We start from the raw sequence: 23,548 nt of genomic DNA on the forward strand, positions 1-23,548 counted from the left end.
GTCCAACCTGGCCTTGAACACCTCCAGGGATGGGGCAGCCACAGCTTCTCTGGGCAACCTGTGCAGTGTCTCACCGCCCTCAGAGTAAAGAATTTCTTTCTAATATCTAATCTAAATCTATGTTCTTTCCGTTATGATAGATGTATTACCATTACAAGTAAATATTACTAAATGAATTAATTTTTTTTCAGTTATTCCTTACAAAGTCAATGTGTTATTTGAGAATCAAGCAGTTCTTTGATGCCAGTATGTTAAATGATTAAGAAAGAAAAAGTAAATAAATAAATGAACTAGTAGGAAATAAGAGTTTAAGTTTTGTCCACACATTTTGACAAGCTCTGCTGCCTTCAGAGAGCTTGGATCAATCCCTTATGACTTACCCCCTTAAAAAAAAAAATAATTAAAAAAGTCTCTGTTTGCATCCACAAACTTATTATCCATGATAAATCAGGGAGGTATATTTTGCACAAAATTGGCTATTGTCTGAGAAGTTTATAGCTGTTTAATAAAACAAGTAATTGGCATTTTTTTGTTGCAAGGATGTACCTGTTTTTTTCCAGATAGTACGCTTGCATGCTTTTGACTTGTAGTATGGTTCAGGCGTTTTTTTATTGGCAGCTTTCATGATTTATGGCTTACTGAGTGACGTTTTATTTCCTATTCAAGGTAGTAACAGCTCAGACTCTTCAATTAATCACTTTTATAAGTAAAACTGATGCACTGGATATTTATAGAGCAATTTTCAGGCCAGAGTCTTTGAGATATTCAAATTACCAAGAAAACGATGCGGACAAACACAACCTGGTGTGTGCAGATATGTATCGAGTCAGAGAAGATTAAAGGAGGGAGGCTGTAGCTGTAATGTCTAGACTAGCATTTGGGACTTCTAATACAGGTCTGTTTTTTCAAACAGAGGTGTTCAAAGGGAGCTTAAGATCTATTATGAATTTTTGTCTTGTGATAGAAGTGAAATAACTTTGGACAGGATCAACTTTGTGGATTTCAGCTGCAAAACTCTCATTAAGTTCAATTTCACCTTTTGTGTTGGTTTTGAGACCTGGTGAGAATTTCATTTGGCACAAAGAGAGCAGTCAGTTCATTGAGGAAATGCAGAGTTTTAGAAACCACGGTTGCTTTTAGTGTCCCATGGTATGCAACCTGGCAGGACAAGTGTCTGCCCAAAGACACTGTAGTTCATATCCCTGCATTCATGATTAGATTTAATTTCTTAATAAAAACATTAAGTGTGGTTTAGGGAAAACACTGCAGTGTCAGATGATTAGCAGTGGAATGAAGAGACGTGCTCTTACTGGAAATCAAGTGCTTGCCTCTGATTTTGAGGCATACAATGATGAATGTGATGCTGCTAGTGTGCATTTTTCACTCTTTGCCTTAGAAGTAGAGGAATACTTAAGAGCCATGTGAATAGAAATGCCTTAGGAAACTAGCGTAGGTATCTGAAGGGACGTTTGCTCATACTTTGGAAAATAGTAAGAACCTGGATGAACAGGTTATCATCAGAGCTCTTGTATATCAGGATTCTTTGTGTGGAAAAGAATAACTTGGATGATCTCATGGGATTTTGGATGCTGAGTAGGGCATCGCACTGGATTGTCAAGAAGCGCTTGACAGGCTGCAGAGGACCAAATGTCAAATGAGGAGTTAAGAAAAATGGTTTCCTTGTCATTTCAGTTCTTGGCCAAATCTATTCCATTTCACCCTTTATTTCCTCTTCCAATTTATGGTGATGGAGATCCAATATTGTTAAAGTTTTTTTCTCATCTGTGAATGGAAAAGTACTCTTAGTTCTAGTAACTAAATATTACAGTTTTCTTGTTTGCTATTTTCAAGCATTGCTGTAAATTTGTAGCCATTTCAGTATACAGCTGAGTAGAAACCCTTGTCTTTTGCTTTTATAGAGATATTTCTATCAATTTCATCATGTGAGACACTGCAACATCGTGGGAATGGTGGAAAAAGATAAACGCTGTTAATTCACTCTTTCATTGGTTTAAGAAGGATTCTCTCTTGGGTATTTCTTCCATTTGGAAGAAACAGGCAGTACTTGTGCCTGTTGTAATATGGTGTTTGTTTAAAGGCAGAATTCCAAATACATTTGTTGGCTTTTCTCCTGAAACATGACTGTAACGGGGACATGGATACCTTAGAGAGCTAAATATCCTGCAGTCTGGTTTGCTACTGATGTGCATACATAATTTCCACTGACAGTAATGGGAGTTACATGTGTATAGAAAGCAAACCAGACCCTTAAAAAAACGTTGGTTAGGTAATAAAAGCTAGTCTAAAGAGTGTGGAAGTAGGGAGTGGGAGAGTGACTGGTTTGTTGGTTTTTTGTTTTTTTTTTTTTAAACTTGCCTTTGCTTTAACTTATCCTCACTCCACTAATGTTAGCTTAACGTTATTTTTATGGATTCACTCCTGATTTATTATGGCATGAGAGGTAAGATGAGATCCATGTGGAATAGGTAAGCAGAAGATGACTTTAAAATATACTTACTCTAAAGAGTACGAGAGAGAAAACTGACGAGGCTGGACAAGCTTTCCCCTTCCCTGCTCCCAAAAGATTTGAAGAGAAGTTTTCCCATGTAGTGGTTGGATGGGAGAAGAGTCTGCCATATTGCTGTGCTGCTAAATATCTTTTGCACAGTAGCAAATAGTGCGGAGTCTGTCCTGCTGAGGCTCTGGGCCCAGCTGCCCTCCCGGTAGCGCTGGTGGGGGTGCACAGAGCCCCCGCGCAGCTGAGTTACTGACAGCGGCGTACGGCACGCTGACTGCGGGGAGAGAGCTTGAGCGTCCTCAGGCATTGCAGCGCCTGAGGAGGGGGTTTTGTGCCTTGCTGCAGACCAGGGCACCTTGTGCACTCTGCCTGTGTACGTCACAAATGAAAACTTAAAGCTTCTCTTCAGCAAAACGAACCAGCGGTCCCGCATCCCACTAGCATCCAGCGTCCAAAAGGTAAAACTGTCTATCCCAGTATATTTATTGGGAACTGTCCTGTCCTTTGCACAATAGACATTATTTTGAACTCTGAAAACAAGATATGTAACTGCAATGGATGCTGTCGGGATTTTGAGTGTTTTCCTCAAGCTTCAAATGAGAAGGGAGAAGGAAATTCCTGGATAGTTAGACCTGGCAATCTGTAGTCTATCCCCTAATTAAATTCTCTGCAACCAGTGTGTTTTTGTTGTTAATCTATGGACATTTGTCCTCCAAAGAATCTAACCCTGCAGAGCATAAGAAAGGATAAAACTGTTGCGAAATCTAAATGTTACACAAAAGGCATAAAAATCAAATTGTCCTTTTTCAAAATAGCTGAACATCATGGCATCTTAATAAAGGGAATGCTAGAATATGTTCTCCTAATAAACCTCAGTAAAACCTCTAAAAATAACTACAGAGATATATTCTAAGTTGATTAGCAGTAATTGAACTGACTTAATGTAGTTGGATGATGTCATGTATAATATTCCTCTAAAGTAATTTCTGTAGACAAGCCATTTGAAGTCCCCTTGCAGCCAGCACAAACATCTTCGTGTTGCTAAACTGAGCGCTCAGACTAAAGCACTCAGCGGGAGAGCTCTGACATCTCACTGTTTTATCTTGGTTCCCTCAGCTACTGTGCCTTGCCTGTTAGAAGTAGCTTTGCAACGACAAATCTCTCATCCTTGTTTTAGTGAAAATGTGGAAACTCTATAATTGTAGAACAATTTAGGCCTGTTAGTTGCAGAAAAATAAATGTTAAAGATGGAAAGGACCTTTGAAAGCGTCTGGTTTCAGAATTTCCCTGCAGTGTGCATTTCCAGTGTTCTGTCCAACTCGGTTCGACCTGTCCCAAGCAATGGGGGCTGTTCCACAGTCTAATTCGTCTTACTGGGAGGAAGCTTGGAAAGCTGTTTCCCTAGGTTTTGGTCTTGTTTTTGCATCTGCTTATACATTTCCATGTGTATCTGCCTTTGTATTTTTACAACCTTTAAAAGCTTGTAGTTGGTTAATACAGGTGGTATGTTCTTCCAAAATTTTTGTAGCTTGGATTCTTGCTTTTGTGGAAATGTTTTTGTAGGGTTGTGTGGTTTGGGGTTTTTTTTGTTTGATTTGTTTTCTGAGGGCCAGGACATCCGTAAGGCATTTAACTATTTGGAGTGTGTTATAGGGTGTAAATGTGGTTTCTACCAAAGGAAATTGCTGTGTCCTTGCTCAGATTTTTCTATTTACTGATGTAGATTGCTTTAATTTAGAAGCATCTCTAAGTTTTTCTTCATCAGCTCTCTGTGTTGTTGACAGTTTCCTCCTTTGTGCCATCGGGATAGTGGGGTATTGGTAATTCTTGGGTGGCTTCTGATTGGGGCACCAGTATATCGATTACTGAATATTCATTTTGCTAATACAGTGGAGAAATTCAGCTGTCTGAGATTTGCAGCTGCTGCCCAGCTCTACCACATCTAAAGGTCAGGAGCAATACCTTGTGAGAAAACGTCATAATTTTACTGATATATTTCTGAAACCACAGGACTTTTTTTTTCTCTTTTTTTTTTTTTTTTTTCTTCTGTCCAGAATGGTTGGTCAGTGATTCACTAAAGCACTGATGTGCAAATCCCGTCAGAAATTTGCACTAGCCTTCTGAAACTGTCAAAGCGCCAAAGGCACTGTTAGCTACAGTGCTGCCCTTAATCAAGGGGCCTGGCAAGGCCGGGGCTGTAGCTTCTGTTCCTGTATTATTAAATATCAACAGCTAATAGCATGCCTAGTTAGTACTAGTTGACTCTTTAAATGATAGCTTCTGGGGGGAGAACACATCCTGTGGATGAGGGGAAGAGTCATTAACTTCCTCTTGACTAATGACATTTTTAGGAGCAGGCTTCAGCTTGCCCATGTTTTGCCCCTTCCCCTGTCAGCCTTTGAGGAGAAGATTTCCTCTTTCTCTCATATGTTGTTTTGCCAACTGTCCTGGATTGCCTGCCCGGAGCACTTAGCAGTTCCGTTTTCCCAGAGGGCTTGTGACATGTGTTTCTGGCTCCTGCTGGAGCAAGGACCTAGCCGCCTGAGCTGATACCCTTTTTAAAACCTCTGTCCTCTGTGCACTTAAGTGACGTGTCAGTTGGGACCTTCTGCACAGTCAGATGTGTGTCTTACAGGTTTGAGAGTTGTTGGTGAAAGCTATGGTCTTCCTAGGAGTGGAATGCCAGTAGGACAAGGATTGGCAGATTTTGGAATCTTTCTTAAAGACAAGTCTTAGTCATTCAAGTGAGGATTGAACCTATAGCGTTTTCAGAGAGGCTGACAATGCCATTTTTATGTGCAACAGTGCACTCTATTCATCAAGGAGGTGACTGCAGAAATGTGTACCCAGCTGTCTCCATATCAGTAGCATCTATGCATAGCAGCTGCTGATGTTTGCAGTGATCATTTCCTATCAGACCCTTCTTATTTTGGTGGGTAAGCATCAAAAAAATTAGTCAAATCTTGGAACTCAAAGATGCCGAAGAGCCAAATTCAGAACTGTTTCAGTAACACCACTATTGCATTATCTTAATCCATGAAATTTAAGCCAGCATTGGATAATGTTCCTTGTGCGATACAGAGCTGTGCTGTATGCCCTGTAGTCCTTGTCCTCGAGTGTCCACTGCTGTAGCCCTGGTCTCAGGTCACTTAGACCAGAGGAGCCTCTGGGGCCCCTCAGCACCCTGCAGACCCCGGGTTACTTCCCCGTATTGCGTGGGAGCAGGGTGCTCACATCTCCTCCAGCTGCTCAGGAGATGCCTGCGGCGCTCGCTGCAGAGCGTGCCTTGGCCATTAGCAGATACCATCTGAGCAAAGTTCTGCTCTAATGCTTTGGGTTTTTGTTGTTATTTTTAAATCTGTGTATCTGCTTTCATAAAGAGCCTTTTTTTGAAAATTTTTTTGAAAATCCTTTTTGTACAATTTTACAAGAATCACAGCAAGCGAAGAGATGATATCGCGGCCAGGGCTTTAATCTATTATTTATTAGACCTCAGTTAAATGAGGTGCCTGTGACAAAGCAGGGTGTGTGGTTTTGGTTAAGTCCCCTGGGTCTGCTGGTATGCAGTGTATTAGGACTGTCAATGCAAAGCACTCCTGGAGAGGAACTTTGTATTGGGATCATAACCCCCCTTACTACTTCCAGCTCCGCTTTGCAAAGGAAATGATATCCTTAAAGGCACAGATTGTAGATGGATTAGGTCTGTACTGAAGACACATCTGTGTTAGAAATTTTACCTGATGGACATGGTTTTGCCAGCAAAACCCATTTAGATATGGTCCTTAACCTTTCTGTGCCCCAGTTCTCAAGATGTGAAATGGGGATAAGATTCTTGACAACTCGAGGAGGAAGTGGGAGTACATTAAAACACGGTGAAACCACTTAGTACTACAGTGATGGGGTGGGATTCTGTAACGAGGAGATATTATTTCATTTTTATGTTTTTAAGGGCTTGGGAACGCTAATCTGCACAGAAACCACACTGCGTAATTTGTGTTCATTATTCTATGAAAGCCTTCTGCAAGGAAGAAACCTTTTTGCATCTTAGAATAGCTTATAGCTGTTGTAGAACTGCACATTCAGACTCTCCTGTGCTTTTCTGGTTGGGCAAGTAATTATTTATCAACAGTGTTGGAAATGCTTTTTCTTGTCCGAAGTCAGATTATGTGAAAAGAGCATAAGGTCTGTGAAAAGGGATGGAAGAAATATTCTGGGGATTTAAAATCTTTGTTTACACTGCCAGACAAATACTAATGCGTAAACAAACATGACTACTTTTTTTTCTTACTGTACATATATTGTTAAACCATAGGAGTACTCATCCAGTCGACATTAAAAGCATTTGATCATTTAATGCTGTTGGGGTTCAGGCAGGAGGAAATGTGGACTGGGAGACCTTGGACAGTGAGATTCTGTGCAGGTATCTTGGTCCTCAAAGTGTCTGTACCTCATCAGACGCTTGTCAGAAACCTTATTTTTTCAGTAACCTTAAAGCCATTTTTCAATGAATGTTACTTCTCTGAGAACAGAAGTAACATGCTGAATACTTGGAGGGGATTCTCAGGGCAGGAACAACATTTAAGCTCAAATTTGCCTTTTTCCCAACCACCTGACAATGTACACGACCAAAGAAAACTGAAATGGTCTCACCAACGGTGCGGGGTGATCCAGGAGACCACTCTAAGCAGGTGTTTTTTCAACCAGTTGTTAGAGCGCCCAGTCCAGGTTTTGCTTCCAAAGCTATTGAAGCTTTCTGTGTTAGATCAGTGACTTGGAACAGTGATCAGTGCACTGGGCTTCTTGTTTGCGTGGTTTCCCAACAGGAGGTAGGCTTCCTTTATTTCTAAGTGCTGATAAAATCAGGACTGAGTTGCTAGTCTCCCAGCCTACCTCACGTATCTTCTTGACAAAAATCCTGATAAACTATTAATTTACTTTTGACCCTCTTTTTTTGTCGTTAACATCTAAGCAATAGCAACAAATTATCTTTAGTATTTCAATTTTGCCGTTGTTTGGTCTTGTTTTGTTTTGGCATTTTTTCCCCCAGTTCTGTGAACAGCTGTAGTAGTTGTCCTTACATGGGAAACTGACAAATTTGTAGTCATTACGAATTTAGTTCAGAGATTGAAACTTAAAAAAGGGGGAGAGTTCAGCAGTATGCTTCCCATGTTTTTAAGAATGTATAGGAAAATACAGATAGAAAAATTGGGGAATAGTTATATTCCTACCAGTACCTAAAGGGCGCCTACGGGAAAGCCGGGGAGGGACTTTTTACAAGGGCATGTAGTGATAGGATGAGGGGGAATGGTTTTAAACTGGAAGAGGGGAGATTTTGATTAGATATTAGGAAGAAATTTTTCACTCTGAGGGTGGTGAGATGCTGGCACAGGCTGCCCAGAGAAGCTGTGGCTGCCCCATCCCTGGAGGTGTTCAAGGCCAGACTGGACGGGGCTTGGAGCAACCTGGTCTAGTGGAGGGTGTCCCTGCCCATGGCAGGGGGGTGGAACTAGATGATCTTCAGGGTCCCTTCCAATCTGAACCATTCTATGATTCAAGTAGTATATGCTGATTAGACACAGAGACATTTTTCTATTTAGGCATACTAATTGATGATTTGTATTTGTGGCCACCTAACTGTACAACAGTGTCTTTTGCATGATATCCTACTAGAACTGTAATCTTTGCAATCATCTAAAAGTTTTAAGTGAAGTGAAAACCAAATTCATTGAAGTAGAACAGCATGCCGAATATGGCACTTGCCTGCTCAGTATCAATGAGGATTGATTTAATGGTATTTTCCTCATAAGAAATGTTCAGGAAAGCAATTTCCCATTTTTTCCTAGTACATTGTCCAGGAAAACAGAATTGGAATGAATTCTGTTAAAGTTATTGGAAAAATCATGGCTGCTCTCCTCCTGGAAAGAATAATGGCAAATTTCATTGGGACATCTGTTTGGATTTTTGGAAAAAAAAATAAAAAAAATTGGCATTGAGTTAACTTGATTTTTTACAGAGTGGTTATTTAAAATATTATTTGATTTAAAATAAATATTTTGGATTTTAATTAAAAGTACATCCAGTGCTTTTCTGGGTGCACATGTTTATACACATGCAGGGTAGTAAAAGGTCATTGTTGTCTTACTTAGCTGCTCCTTTGTGACACAATTTTATTCCATTCCTGGGAGAATAAGTAGAGAAAATGTAATAATAAATCAAACTTTATTGTGGTTAAAGCCTTAAACATTGGAAATCATCTGGAATTTGTGATCAAATTACCAACCCACCATTATCATTATTTTAAGTACCCATTTGCTGTTTCCATGTAAATAATGATGAGCAATAGGGAACCGCTATGTTACTAAGTTAATAATAATATTTCCATTTGGAACGTTCTGAGGAGTGAAGTACAGACCCAAATTAAAGTGTATGTAAATTCAGCCTTTTTTAAGGCTGAAGCAAAACAGGGGTTAAGATTTTTCATGTCTCTCTCTTGAATTGTGGTAATTTCATGAAATTGCTCTGCAGCTGATCTGGGCAGGAAACCAAACCTCTCAGTCTGAAGTCTGATCCAGATCTGTAACTCTGAGAGCTCTGTATACACTCTGAGTGTATACATGGAACTCAATATCACCTCTTCACTCATTCCAAAAATTTTTAATTAAGGCTTCTTTTTAGCTCACTTGTAATTTCAGAAGCTTATTCCCACTAGTTTGCTAATTTGCCTGTCTCTTGCCTTTACCAGATTTATGTAGCAAATCATGCTCAATGTGAAAATACATTTAAAGTATTATAAATTTCACATCATCTGACTAATCATAATAATTTTTAGATGCTTAGAACATGTTTTCAACAACTACTTCACAAACATAACCTGACAATCTTCAAAGTCGTGATACCTTGGAGGAGGATGTCTCTGTATTTCCTGGAGTTGATGTTATTGAACTGTAATGCAGATAAATCATTGGAAATTATGAGAGCACAATTGACCTACTGAAATATTCTCTGACTTCCACCTTAGGATGTTTGCTGAACACTTCTACTGGAAGGTGAGAAAGGCGTGTGGTAGTTATGTAGCCTGACTTTTTGAACATCCTGTTGTTGCAGTTTCCCCGAATGAATTGCTGCTTTTCGAGGTCTATTGTCATAGTGGAGTTTGTTTTAGAAGAACAACTAGTTTAGATTTTAGAAAAGTCATGATGGAGAATCTGCATTAGATCCAGATGAGGTTTCCAGTCTTATCTTTGTGCTAAAAATTTTACTCCTATTTCTCTAGCTGTGTGCCCCCAGCTCTTGGACACGCTGTTAATCTTGGTTTACTAGTTTCCAGTATCATGTTTTGTCTTGTATTCTGGTGGTTTCTGTTGAGTCATCCATTAATGTATCTTTGACATAAAAGCACATTCATATTTTTTTCAGTGCAACTGCCCAGTTAAACATTGCATTTCCTCCATGTTCTATTTTGTAGATATTCAGACTCTAGAGGATTTGGGTGTTTTGTCTGTTGTTTGAAGTACAAGAGCTGTAGTTCGTTCATTAGGAGCATGAGGCTCAGGGTTGCAGATTAACCAGCTGCACTGCCTGCATTCATGTGGTCACAACCTTCCAAATTTACCCCATCATGAGAGGAAGAATTAATTATAGTCCTAATTGACTGTTTCCTTGCATATAAGCAGGAAGGAACTGCTAGGAGGCAAAGTGATTAATCAGTTAAGCTAGTTACATCAATCAAATGTGTGAGAAAGTTCATCATCCCAAAGGCAGAGTAAAGTAATGTCAAAATACAAAAATCATCAACTCTTTCATTAGGGTTTTACTGTGCTTCTTTTGTCAATTTTCAGAGGAATTGCAAAAAATAAAAATACATGCAACTGACCCAGTCTGTGCTCGACAATCTGGATTATCGTGGAAGAGGTAATACAGCAATCTGTTCTCTTATCATGCATTGCATGTAGTCCTCATTAAAGGACCTTAGCATACGTTTTTCATGCAGATGGACGAGTCACATGTATCTCCCAAACAAATAACTCGGGGCCTCTATCTCATCAATCCTGTCAGTTGTGCCAATGAACTGGAGTCTCGTGGTTGCAGCCTCAGTGAAGTACGACCCAGAGAGCTCGATCTAGTGAAACCATAAAGCTTGAACTCCCAGCTGGCAGTGCCGCCTGGCGCTCCGCATGCTGCCCCCGGCCGCTGGCCCTTCCTATCCCAGGGAACATGTGGCACTTTGAGGGCAAGTGAAAAACTGCCAGAAAATCCCCTTGAACCGTGATCATCTTCAGGATATTTTGGTTTGTTGTAACAGACTGAGTGTAAGCAGCAGCTTGTAAATAACAATTAAGTTCTCCTAGCTTTGGCTGGCAGCCTCTGTCAGAGAGAGAGGGAGAAGAAAAAGGGAAGGCAACCACCCTTCTCGCTTGTGCTGGACATCACGGATCTGCGTTGTCCATGCTGCCTTTTTGCTGGGCAGAGTCCATTTAAACCCAGCTTGCTCCTTTACCATGCACAGTTCTGCAATGCACTGGCACAGCTGAGGTGGTGGTGCGGGAGGGGAAAAGACGAAATGTGGGTGAGAACTGCTTTTGCTGGCATTGCTGACAGCGGCAAAGTCTGTGGCACTATGGTCCCAGAGCCTCGAGGCACAGCCGCAACCCAAAGTGTATGAGTAACTTCCTTCGCTTCGGGTGAACCACTGGTGCTTATATTTAGCCACGTGAACCATGTTTCCAGGACTGGGAACTTTGTTGTGGTGCATTATTTAGGGAAACAATGCAGTTTCACTCACTGTTATCTGTCAATAACTAGAAGCCCGGTTCAGATGGAAATAGAAGGCTTTCTGCTTGCCTGAGCTATGGAACACTGCAGGTGCCAATCTTGTGACAATTCAATGAAAACTTGGGAAATAAAGCTGCGCAGGAGGCTAGGAGGGGTGTGAAACTATAAGAAAAACAAGGCTTCTATAAAGTTAACATTGGAAAAAGTAATTATGATTTTATAAGGTCCACGGGATGTAGCCATGCATTCAGATATAAAATCTGTACCCACTAAATGAGTACTTTATCTCGAAAACAGCATATGAGCAGTTGGGCTAAACAGTTCTTGATTGCAGCTACAAGATTAGGGTTCAAAGTCTGTTTGTGTGTCTCTGTATGAGTACTTCTGTTTGATTTTTCCTGGATGTGTATTCATGCTAATGGATGAGCATGTAGTATAGTAGTACGTAGTCTAGTCTGTGGGTAAGCAACATGAAATTTAAGTGCTGAGATGTAAATTGTTTAAATCAGAATAGACGTATGAGCAGTATTAATCTTGTCCTTGCTTTGGTTCCATATTTTAAACATTGGACTCCGTAATGATTGATACGCTAAATGTTAGCTAGCAGCTTCACTTATAAGCTTTCCAGGGTAAATTAATTGTTTTAGAAAACAGGGTATTCTGCATACTTAAGAAGAGTCAGATTTAATTCAAATTGCTTCAGAAGAAACATGATTACAGTTTAATGAAGCAATTTACATTTTTTCCCCAATTATAATTAAGATCTGTGCAGTGCTATTTGTATTAGTGTATACATTTATTAAGCGTGGATTTTATTTATATGTTTGCTTTTATAAATATCAAATCCATAGCTGCAGTAAAAAGTTGCTACTTTTAATCTTTTAGCATGATGCTCCATCTTTGGCAGATGGTTCTCAGTTTGTAAAATGAAACATTTCTAGGAAGGTCATCTTTTACTTGTGTATAGCTTTTTTAATTTTCTTGATTCAAAGGTAAAATCTAGGAAATAATATTAGGACTGTAAATGTCTCTGTGGAATCACAACATCTTTTGGCTAGTTTTCTTTGGAGCTCAGTGTAAAAGAGATTAAGTAATAGGGCAAGTGGCTCTAGGTGGCCTTGCTTCAGTAGGGGCATTGGACCAGATGATCTTCAGAGGTCCCTGCCAACCTCAAGCATTCTGTGATTCTGTGGTGCGCTGTTTTTAAAAAATCTATAGCACAAGACAGCGGTTTCTGAACAAGAGCCATCTGTTTGTGACTTCTCAATTTTCCTTTAAAAATGGAAAATATAGTGATAACTGGAGATGCTTGAGAGATGGACAGGGTGTCTCAAAAGTGACCAACCTACCGTGACTAGGGTAATGCTGAGGAACCAGATACAGTCTGCAGGTGAACAAGCCACTTACTCTGGATCCGAGCCATATGGCCACAGAGGTTGCCCGTTCTATTTTGGACCTCGGCCTTATGACCATGGAGGTCTGCTGTATAACTCCGCTCTCTGTCTTTTGCTTCAGAAGAGAGTTATATTTTGCTCATACAGCTGTGTAAGTTGATTTACTCTGCCTTTATTTGGAGAAAAGTGAATTAAACCCATAATGAATAAATCTAATTTTAAAATTACATTGTTGATCATCACTGCAGCAACATGCGAGATCCTTTCTGAGGTTTGCCAATCAAATGTATAAAGTACAATACAAAATAAAATATATGCAGCTAGGCATTCCCATTTTGAGAGTCAGAACGATGTGATCTTTGTAAAAAGTGGTATTTTAGCAAAATTGGGTCAGCCAAAGAGCTTGGAGCTGGGTAGGTTCACAAAGTCCTTATGGCATCCAATAAAGAATAGAGATTTTAATGATATGTAGACTGACTGACTCCACTGGGCTTTTTGGTAAAGGAGCGCTCATTCAAATAGATGAGCATCATTGAAGAATTACAATTGATGTGCTACATTAATTTTGGTTTAAAAGGGAATATTGCCCAACCTTAAAAACAAAATATTACTGAATTACAGCTATAGAGAAACACATTAAACGCATTACACTCTTAGAATAGTGCTAATAGTCCAAGTATCATTTTGAACCTAAATTCTGGACAAAGAAGTTTAAAACGACATAGATCGTTACCTAGGGAGTAGGAGCTGAGACTTTTAAATGTATTTTCCTTAGCAAAGTTCTTAAAATGTAGCACTTTCTCATTCTTCATTTTGTCATTGACTAAACATTTTCACGCAACAGTCCCCAAGCATACATCTTTCTCTCCTTAGGTGTAACCCATACTGTCACACATTTATGTCGTTGTGGATATACTAAAATTTGTCTTCCTACCCTGTCTGCAAGTATTTGCAAAGTGTTGCCTGTATTCTCAAACCTGGTGAAGTGTATAGGGTTCTTGACCTCAGCAAGTTTGGATGAGACCGGTGACTGTATTAAAAATCGGTATTTCCGTAAGGTGTGCTCGCACGGTCAGTTGATCTGAGTCTACAGTCTAGTACAGGCTCAGCAGTATTTACACGGTAGCATGATCACACATGTGCGTTTAACCTGTGGTGTCTGAGGAGGAGATCTGAAGCGCTCTATGTCCGAGCTCCTTTGGGAAGTTTGGACAGGCTTGGCACAGCAGTGCTGACTATGAGATCTCCCAGCCAATTAGCCTGTACCTTCTACCCAGCTCTTCTCAAACAACTTCCAATCTGAGAGCCAAGGCTGCTGATGAAAAACATCTGATCCTTAAAGCTCGAAGGATTTAAGGAAACTTTTGAGCTCACTGTACGTCCTTTAGTGAGACATAGTCGTCAGTCTGTGGTTTTCAAGGTTCTCCTCTTCCAGCAAGACTGGTGAGATGGTGGGCTTGGAAATTAGTCAAAAGTGTTGGCAAATAGCAGATCTACTCCTATGATTATTACCCTTATATATTGTTACCCAAATATCTAGCCTTAATTCAATGCTAACTATAATCTATGTAACTAAGTGTCTGATGCCAGTTAATTGTTTTCCAGCTTTCTGAAGCACTCAGTTTTATGTGCAAGCCCATAAGCGCATATGGAAGGCCACGCAGTTAGTAAGGGAGGTATATTGTGTTTGCATCGCAGGAAACGGGGCTGCAGGCTGAGTGCTTCCACTGCTCTTGACATTTCTTGATTTATTTTTTTTTTTATGTAGTATAAAAATGTTGTATGTGTGATTCTATCACTAAAAATGTTAGTGAGGAGGACTACTGCATTTGCAGCATTAAATAGAACCGATATGCTAAAGTCCTTGGAGCCAGACCTCCGTGGAGTATCTCCAGAGGAGCGGGCAGAGTGGCATGAGGGTGTGAGCCTTCACTGGCAGTTCCTTTGTATCAGAAACCAAGGGTGTTTTTTTAATTCTATATTGTGTTCCAAATGCACAAGTTGATTTGATTAGCTAGCTGAGCAAAATCTTCTCCAGTGTGTGGAAAATATGGGAGGTCAGACCCTTTCTAATAACATGTAAAAACTAGGGAATAGTCACTGGAAACAGCAGTGCCTTTGGACTGATTCATGTAAGCCTAAAGTCAGAATCTTATCTCTTTCCTTGAAATCAATGTTTATTAAATTGGTAATTGCTTTAAAAGTGGAGAAATATGCAAGGGACTGACACTTATGTATTTCTTTTCCTTCCGACCGCTTTCATCGTTGCCAGCCGGTGTGTGGGAACTCCCAGCGAGCGCCAGCAGAACTTGTCAATGCTCATTCCAGAGCAGAGCAACAGGAAAGCCACAAAATAGTTTTAAGCAACTCTGCTGTCACTTTTCTCACACTGAAGTCTCACTGGAAAAGTGAGCAGCTGTCCGGTACTTCTGGCTGTTCTTAACTCAGAAAAATATTAGTGCATCAGCAAAAGTACTGCCCACCGAACGTATGTAAAAACTGACACCTATGGTTGGTTAATGCTCTGGGAAATAGCGTTAGTGCTCATCTGTGAATCTCTGAGATGTGGGATTGATGTACACACTGGACACTTTATACTGAAGCCCCAAACTAGGAGAGTATTATTCAAGAAATGTCCTAGGTACCTGGCTTAGTTGATTGCTGCACACATTTTGCATGATACACGTGCTGGCATTGCTTACAGCCAGTGCAGATCCACATTAAAACTAAAACGGAGTTTCTTATTTTCAGTAAGGCTCAAGTTACCAAACAGTTCTTTAAGTCACGTTTTGTTGGGGGTTTTTTTTGTTTGTTTTTTTTTTCCCCAGAAGAATCATCTCTGGAGTTCTGCTCAAGTTCTGCATACAAAGATATAGAGATAACATTTTGTTATGGACATTTCTTGACGTTACAGAGAACATGTTGTCTTTCCTTCTTCTTCCCTTTCTCCATTTTATTTTTTAGTTGCAACTGCAAATTGGAACTGAAATTTCCTAATCCAGTATTTTTTAATCCTGCGCAGCATGAGAATCCCAGAAGTTTAGTCCAGCAGGTTGATTTTTTTTTTCCTGTTCCTTTTCTTTCTGTCACACTGACATCACAATTTTTCAGAAAGTTTAGCTTCAGTCTTGAGTCCCGACCCTGCCAGCAGAGATTTATGAGAGGAAGAGTACACCCCATTGTGAACATTTTATTGGTCGGTGTAGCATAGAAAGAAATCTGAAAGTTGTAAAGGTTTGTATGTTGTGGTCTCTTTTTGGCATGAAATGTAATAGTTATCATTGATGATAAAATGGGAATAAGTAAGTGTGTGCCTGAAGTTTAAGCTCTGTTAAGTTTTTGCAACAAAAAAATCATCAAGCCCAGGCAGCTGTTTATTCCTGCCTCAGGGAAACTCTATTTCATGAGAAGCTTTCATGGGCAAGTCAACACACTTGGGTCTTAGTTGTGACATAAAACCCTGCTCGGTTTGATGGTGCCAGTGTGTTTGGGGGTGGGGAGGTCTAACGCACAGGTAAGACTTTCTAAGCACAGAGACTAAACCTACGGTTTTGAATTTACATTTCTCTGGTATTCAGTTGAAATCTGAACTTCTGTTTTCGTTATGCATTATAGTCCTTTAGTCTGTGAGTATTACTGCCTCAATAAGGAAAGGGGAAGCAGAGGAAATGAGCTGTTTTCCTGATGCTTAAATGTAAAACTTGAGCTCTTGATGAAATGGTGCAGCAAGCACCTTTGCAGAGGAGTTGAAAAATCAAAATTTCTTGCTAAAACGTGCATGGAGACCTGGTTACTTCTTTGCGACTGGAGGTGGCACTGGAAGTGTTTTCAGCTCGGAAACAGAGCGGAAAGCATCGGAGAAGGCATCAATTTCACCATCTGAGAAAGATGTAAACGTTATAAACTTTGTGCTTCCATATTCTTTTGGGGTCGGGTTGCCCAGGGGCCAGTCGCCAAATGACGACAGTACTTTCTTTGACTCTGGGACTGTCACTTACACTTTGTTGACAGATCAAAAACATGTGATCGGAATGACTACTCTGGTTGTCCCACAGTTAGGACTATCTGTGTGCATCAGTGCAACCCAGGGGTCAGTACAGACCTTGATGTAAAAGAAATTGCAAATAATTAAAGACAGTAAGTGATCAGAAGTTACCAACAGAAATGCTGCTTCTTTCTGGTTGGTGAATCCTTTATCAGAAGTGACTGTGAGAGGGATATAAAGGAATGGCCTTCTCTTCTATTGGCAGTGGATGATATAAACATCGGGCAAAGACTTACCTTTATAGTAAAACCGTTTTTAAAGTAAGAAAGACATTGAAATAGCTATGAAATATGTTAAGCAAATTCAGTTTTTAATAATCAGAGGAGGATTGTTTGACTGTGATTGTTTGGCAGTCTGTGATAGTTTGGCGTGCACTGGAGCAAGGGACTGGGCTAGAACCCAGAAGTTCACTTGAAGGAAAATAAAGCGTTTCTAAACTCCTGTAAAGGCCCTTACTATGCCAGGTTTTACTGCTTCTTTTATTAATGTTTCTTTTAGACTTTTGTAGTTCATTCCTGTAACTTGTCAAGAGTACGATGTAGTTCATGTCTGTCTTAAAGCTAGTTGAGAAGAGCTGTCTAGAAAAGCCATCAGAGTCAAACGCATATCATTAGTGTTACGTCAGTGTGTTTCCACGAAGCCTTGTCAATACAGTTTCTGCCCTTTTGCTGACAACATTTATGCTTTGAAACAACAGCATAACGACCAGCTACTCTGCGGTAGCGACTGAAAGTCCCCAAAGAGAAAGTTCTTTGGTTGTATTAAACAGTGATGTTCACAGCTGGGATGGGGGCAGTTCTTGTCTTTTTTTTTTCTTTTTTTTTTTTTCCTTTTAATGATGGCAGGTGTAATATAGATTTTTATGAAATAGTTTTAAAAGCAGGTCTGTGTTGTGAGAGTACTTAAGAAAATTTATTCCCTGCCAGGCTGTCTTAAGGAATTAGAGGTTCAAATGCAGATGTGTCATAACAGTATTTTAGGTCTTCTCATATATTTTCATTTGAAGCCTATATGTATATTTCTCAGAAGGATATAATATAAATTAAAAATTACAAAAACCAACCAAATTACCTTATTTTATGCGTTTCATTTCATAGATCACCTAAAATATAACAATCTACACCTAAAAATGTAGTAAGCTGAACCAAAACGCTCTGTTAATTCCTGACAAAACTTTAAATAAATAAATAAATAAGCTCACAATTACACTGAGATTTCACTTCCTGAATTGGAAAATTGAATTGCAGGCTCATAGCTCCCTTGAGTGTTTGGAAAGAGAATAGCAGCTCTTATTAACAGAGCACTTTCCTGTGAGAGGTGGACGTTCATGTCATTACCGTTTTTTCTGGCAAATTTTCAACCTCCAGCAGCAAAAGTTTTCATTGATTGCCTCCTACCGTAAGGCAGTAATGAGACTGCTGTCGCTTTCTTTCATGAACTGCAGGAATTGGAGACAATGAGGGAAGCTGGAGATATTAGATATGAAGAAAACACAATTCAGGCTGAGCTATTTCCTATGTCACTACTCAAGGTCTAGCAGGCTAATTTTTACACATCTGCTCTAAATATAGAAAATAGGTTTTCCAATGCTACAGTGGAGAATCCAAAGTACTAATCGATCAAAATGCTGTGAAGTCATCTACTCCCTAGAAAACGAGAAGGTGCCACATGCACCTTTTCTCTGAAAGTCAGACCCCTCTTCCCATGACTCAGGTAGCGGGGCCACTCTTGCTGATCAAGAAGAATTAGACATTGTGCAATTATCCCAAACCGATACTGTTACCATTTGGTCAAGGGTTACCATTTTTTTTTAATTGTTGCCATCCAGGGAGGGGGGGGGGGGGGAAAGCTATTTGTGAGAAATAGTGGTATATATTTCACTTGAGTGTATTTGCCCTATGAAGATGGAAGTAGATGGAGATGTTTGTGGTCAGTAGCATCAGAATTGCACTGAGCTGTCAGGAAGTGATCCCTGATGTCTGACTTCGTCTATTTATAATTGACAGGAAGACTCGGGTTCATTTTGATGATGCAGAATCAAGTGCAGCTGGAGGAAAGGAAACGGGGGAAACTTGAGCTAAAGTAGTAATGGAATGCAGGAGTTTATGCACGCCCAAATATTTGTCATAAATCAATACTTAATTGTTTTTCCTTCATTTTTATGACTGAGGATTGTGAAAATTTAGTATTTTATATTTATTAAGGAAGCAGCACAGTGGTCTAAATCTGTATTTTCATGTAGGAAACGCATTGTGATACTGATGTCCTTTTGAGTAAGATAATGAATTTAAGGTTATTTGTCTTTATCTTTAAGGATCCTTTTATCTTATCAAGTATGCTGAACAATTTCCACAGATAAGAGTGTCTTGTGATTTGCTTTTATTTTTTGTGATATTTAAGTATATTTACTTGTCAGTACCTTGTTCTCCAAATTGCTGCTATAATGTTTACCTTGCGTATGAGCTCAGCACTGTCGGAGTGAATATATGTGAAAGCTAATTAAAGTATAACAAGAGTTTAGAGCACTTGTATGTCGCTACATTATTAATTGAGGATTTTCTGGTTTTGAGGTTTACAACTAGTGCGTCAGTTTTAGCACAGAACAGTGATATGTACATCGCTGGCCTCTAGCTTCTCATTATGACAATCTCTGCATATATGTTATACATAAACTCGTTCTGGGAGGCACATAGTGCACACAGAGGTTGAATAGAAAAACAGGTCTTTATTTTAAAAGTTAGAGATCAAACAGCAGACTTAGTCCACCTTCTTGTCTGGGCATCTCTTGTCATATAATGCAGAATAATTCCACTTGCCAGAAATAGGAGCAACATGAACAAATGTCAAATGTGTTGGGTTGTCTGAGTTCATTGAAACTAGTGAAAGCAAAAGAAAATGAGTAAAAAGAAGCCTTAGAATAAGGTGACCCAGTGGCTGCAGAGCCTGTCTATGGCAGAGCTGGATGGTTTTTTAAAGATGGTATTGCAACATTTACTCTTAGTTTTACGTTTCTTCTTGATAATTTCATCCCCTTTCTACAAACCTATATAATGCAGAAAAGAGAGGACCGTTTAAAATGTAAAATGAAGCTTTGATTACATGAATCTCTTATTTGTATGTCCTCAGCAGTGCTAGATTAGCCCCTGGCCCTATCCACTTCCTGCTGTGGGGGTGGAATATATTGAGAGAAGGCATGTTATGAACCATTATTATTCCAATTTACCTTTAAAAAATAATAAAGATGGTACATAGGATTGTACAAGATGTTTCCAGTGATAGGGAAGTACTTACAGCAATCTCAGTAGAGATGCTTCCTGGTCTCTGATGCTGAAACCTTTGTCTATCTCTAAAGATTGAGCTACTATATATTTAAATTATTTTCTGTTATTCTTAGTCTTCCTTTTGCTTTAGACAGATTCACACTGAATAAGGTGCTGTTTATTTACAAAAAATGATTTGTATTATCTCATGCAAAAATGAAAAATCATTATTTAATCAGTTAACCTTCCATATTAAAGTTGGAAAAGCTACATAGTTTATGCACGGGCACGCAATTTGAACCTATCGTTAATCCTGTTTCTTTTATTGTTTGTGTAATTGTTAGATACTTGTATAGATGCTACTTCAGGATCAGGTAATATAAGAAATAATGTCTTGACATTATGTATTTGTGGATCGGTATTTCTTTTATGTTTACAACCGTGGGCTTTATGATCCTGCAGATGACTGTTGAGCTGAGATGTATGGAAAACCGCTTATACAGATGTTGTAGTGTAACTTTTTCCTTTTGCTTCTATATAAACAGACTGAGTCACTTCTAGGTAGTCCTGATGGTTGTTCTAGCTGAGCTATTTAAAGAAAAGAAAAAGTTGAAAATACAGATCTGTGTATGTGTGCATGTGTAGTTTCACAAATTCTTAATCCAACTAATTTTCTTTTTTAGGATCTTACTTTAATCTTGATGCATACATAACTAGGTACACACAGGGACTCTACCTTCAGGTGTTTCAAGTGAAGATTTTTACCTGTCACCTACTGTAAGCGAGCCCAAACAAACCTTCAACTTTGCAGCTTTTAGCATGGGCTCTCTGTGCAAGATTGTTTCTCTGATGGTTGTAAACTCAGGATTAGTTGTCACAGTAAAATACAGAGAGGTCATTGGAAATACTGAAGTATGCAACATGTTAAGTTGTACAGAGCTGAATTGGAGTGGTATAAAAATTAAACATTGTCATTCTCACTTTTTTATGCTGCCTTATAAACACCTTAAGTTTGACCCAGATGTAAATAAATTCTATTAAATATTTATTAATGTAATTTGTGCTGCAATACCATAGTCAGTTTCCTTGTCTTACATTCCAGCTCTGTGCTCCTACAGAGCAAAATTATATCCAGTTATTCTCAAGCAATTAAGCCATAGTTTTAAAAAGATGTATTTAATCACACAAATAAGGAAGAGTGACAGAATCCAGATCTGAAGAATTTTCTGAAGCCCCTGCAATCTCATGCAGAAGCTTTCCATGCACGTTAATTTCTATGAGGAATGGTTTAAGTTTTAGTAACACAGGTATTTAGAACAAGGAAGCATCAAAAACTTGCCTTCTTGCTGAAGTAAAAAAACCACAACAAACCATAAGAAAGCAAGAGAGAGGAAGCTTCTAGCCTTTTTTGCACTTGAAGTTCAAACATGAGCTTCTTAAAAACTACCTGAAAGTACAGACTCTGAAAGGAAAAGTGTAGGCACAGGTTTGACCTTGGTCTGAACTGGGCAGCAGTGAACTAGTAAGCAGAGCTGTAGCAGAAGCATTGTCCCATTCTCTGGTATATACTGTGCTGCACAGATTTTCCAGTCTTGAATTGAGACAGAAATTAAAACCTTGGCTCTTCTCACAAATCCAATTGAAATATTTTCTTTTTGACAATTTTAGGGTGTCTTTGATCTTGGTGTTTTTAAAACATATGTTCGAAACGCCTGATACAGGAAGCAAACTTTCTTTTTGTCTGATCCATCTTTCGGCTTTACCAGGTCAATCTTATTGATGTCTTGTGGAATTTGTTCTCATTTGCCTAACGAGCAGGTTAATACAGGTGGTTGACTGAGTTTTTTTATCTAATTTTTGTATCTACTCAATTTCGGTGTTTTCAGTGTAAAATTCAGGGTTGTTTTCAACATAAGCATGGGAATCTGGTGGGGAAAATCACAAGAGAGGCAATTAACTTAAAGCAGACCAGTTTAACAGGTCTGGAATATATTCTAGCTAAGTTTTGTTTCTGCTTACTATCACTTCGTAAGGACCTGTTCCCTCTGGAAGCATCATATTCTGTAAAACACATGTATTTCACTGATACTGCTGCTATTGAAGTTCCTTCTGTCATTCTCTAATAATTGTGCTAGATTTAAATGTACACAACAGGTGAAACTTAGCAATTATCCAGCTCCATAAAGTTTGAGCATACTTTCAGAAAATTCTGGTGTGAAACTCTACAGTGATCTTTCCGCAATCCACGCTAACCCAGGGTTCACATGAGCAGCGTTATGGAAAAGGAATTCATTTCATTTTCCCTTCAATACAGTTTCTTTATGTTCTCTGGTTCATATCACATCTGTTACACTTTCTGTAATGATCAGCTTAAAAATAACATGTCTAAAAATAAATAACGTCATGCTGCTGAGCCGCATTAATGGCTTGCTAGTTAATTAAGTGTACGCCGGTACTTCTATTTGTCATTGTTCTAGTGGCTCTCGAATGCGCTGGGAGTTAGACCTAGACGCTAATGCTGCAGACGAAACTCACTGAGCTGATGGCAGAATTTGACTGGATTTCTTTGGATAAAACCAGGAGAAATTTTTATAATCGTATTTGTGCAAGTAATAGCATCCCCTGAGCGGTGGATGTACGGGTGGCTTACCCTGCTGCCTGCCTGGGCAGGCGTGTGGCAGGGAGCACAGCAGACCTGGGGTCCCTCCACCACCACTGCTGTGTCCCCGTCTGGCACAGGCTGTCTCGTACCGTGACGGTGTGGTCAGCCAAGGACCCCAGAGAGTGGTGGTGAGCGAGCAGTGCTGCCTGGCATGAGCTCCTCCTCAGCCTGTGGTTTCTGACACTGAAACTCTCCCCCAGCTTAAAAAAGGAAACCGTCAGCCTGTGCTCGGCCATGAACTGCAGGTATGAGCGTCCAGAGCCGTTCCTTGGTGACGGGTCCCTTTTAGAGATGTTTAAATAGCTTTCCAGGGTGCTTTGTTTAAACCATGGTTATGTTTTGCCCTGGTGGATATTAGTTCCCTGAGTGGTTCTTTCTGGTGGTGTGCAGCCAGGTCTATTGGAAATAGTTCTTCTTGGGTGATTACCTTTTAAATGAGTCCCAGTGCAATGATGGATAGTGCAGTGGGATGTCTTCATTTACAATCCTGCTGCTGAGCCGAAGGAAAGGTTGGAGCGATTCACTGTATAAGGTGGAGATTGTTCTCTCTGCTAAACCATCTCTGACTGAAAAGACATTCATCTAAACGCTGGCAAAACCATCTTTATTCTTCTGGGATGGATCAACCTGTGTTAAATGGTGGATATTGTCTTGAATACTTTGCAGGGTGTTTAATCCCTGTAGCGTTGTTTCCAGCTACGCTCTTTCATGCTACTGTTTCATTACGTGACAGTGTTTTTTCTAAATTACTGACTTTTTGGTTTATAAGGGTGAGTTTATTTCTTAATTATGTAGGGGCTAGGAGGGCATTAAGTGGGCAAGTCCTTTAATTTAAAATACACAAGTGCCTTGCTGCTCTTGTTCTCTGATGAATCAAACATTTGGGTATGTTAATAC

Source organism: Charadrius vociferus, unplaced genomic scaffold, assembly GCF_000708025.1.
Source record: "Charadrius vociferus isolate BGI_N301 unplaced genomic scaffold, ASM70802v2 scaffold655, whole genome shotgun sequence".
NCBI classification, from domain to species: domain Eukaryota; kingdom Metazoa; phylum Chordata; class Aves; order Charadriiformes; family Charadriidae; genus Charadrius; species Charadrius vociferus.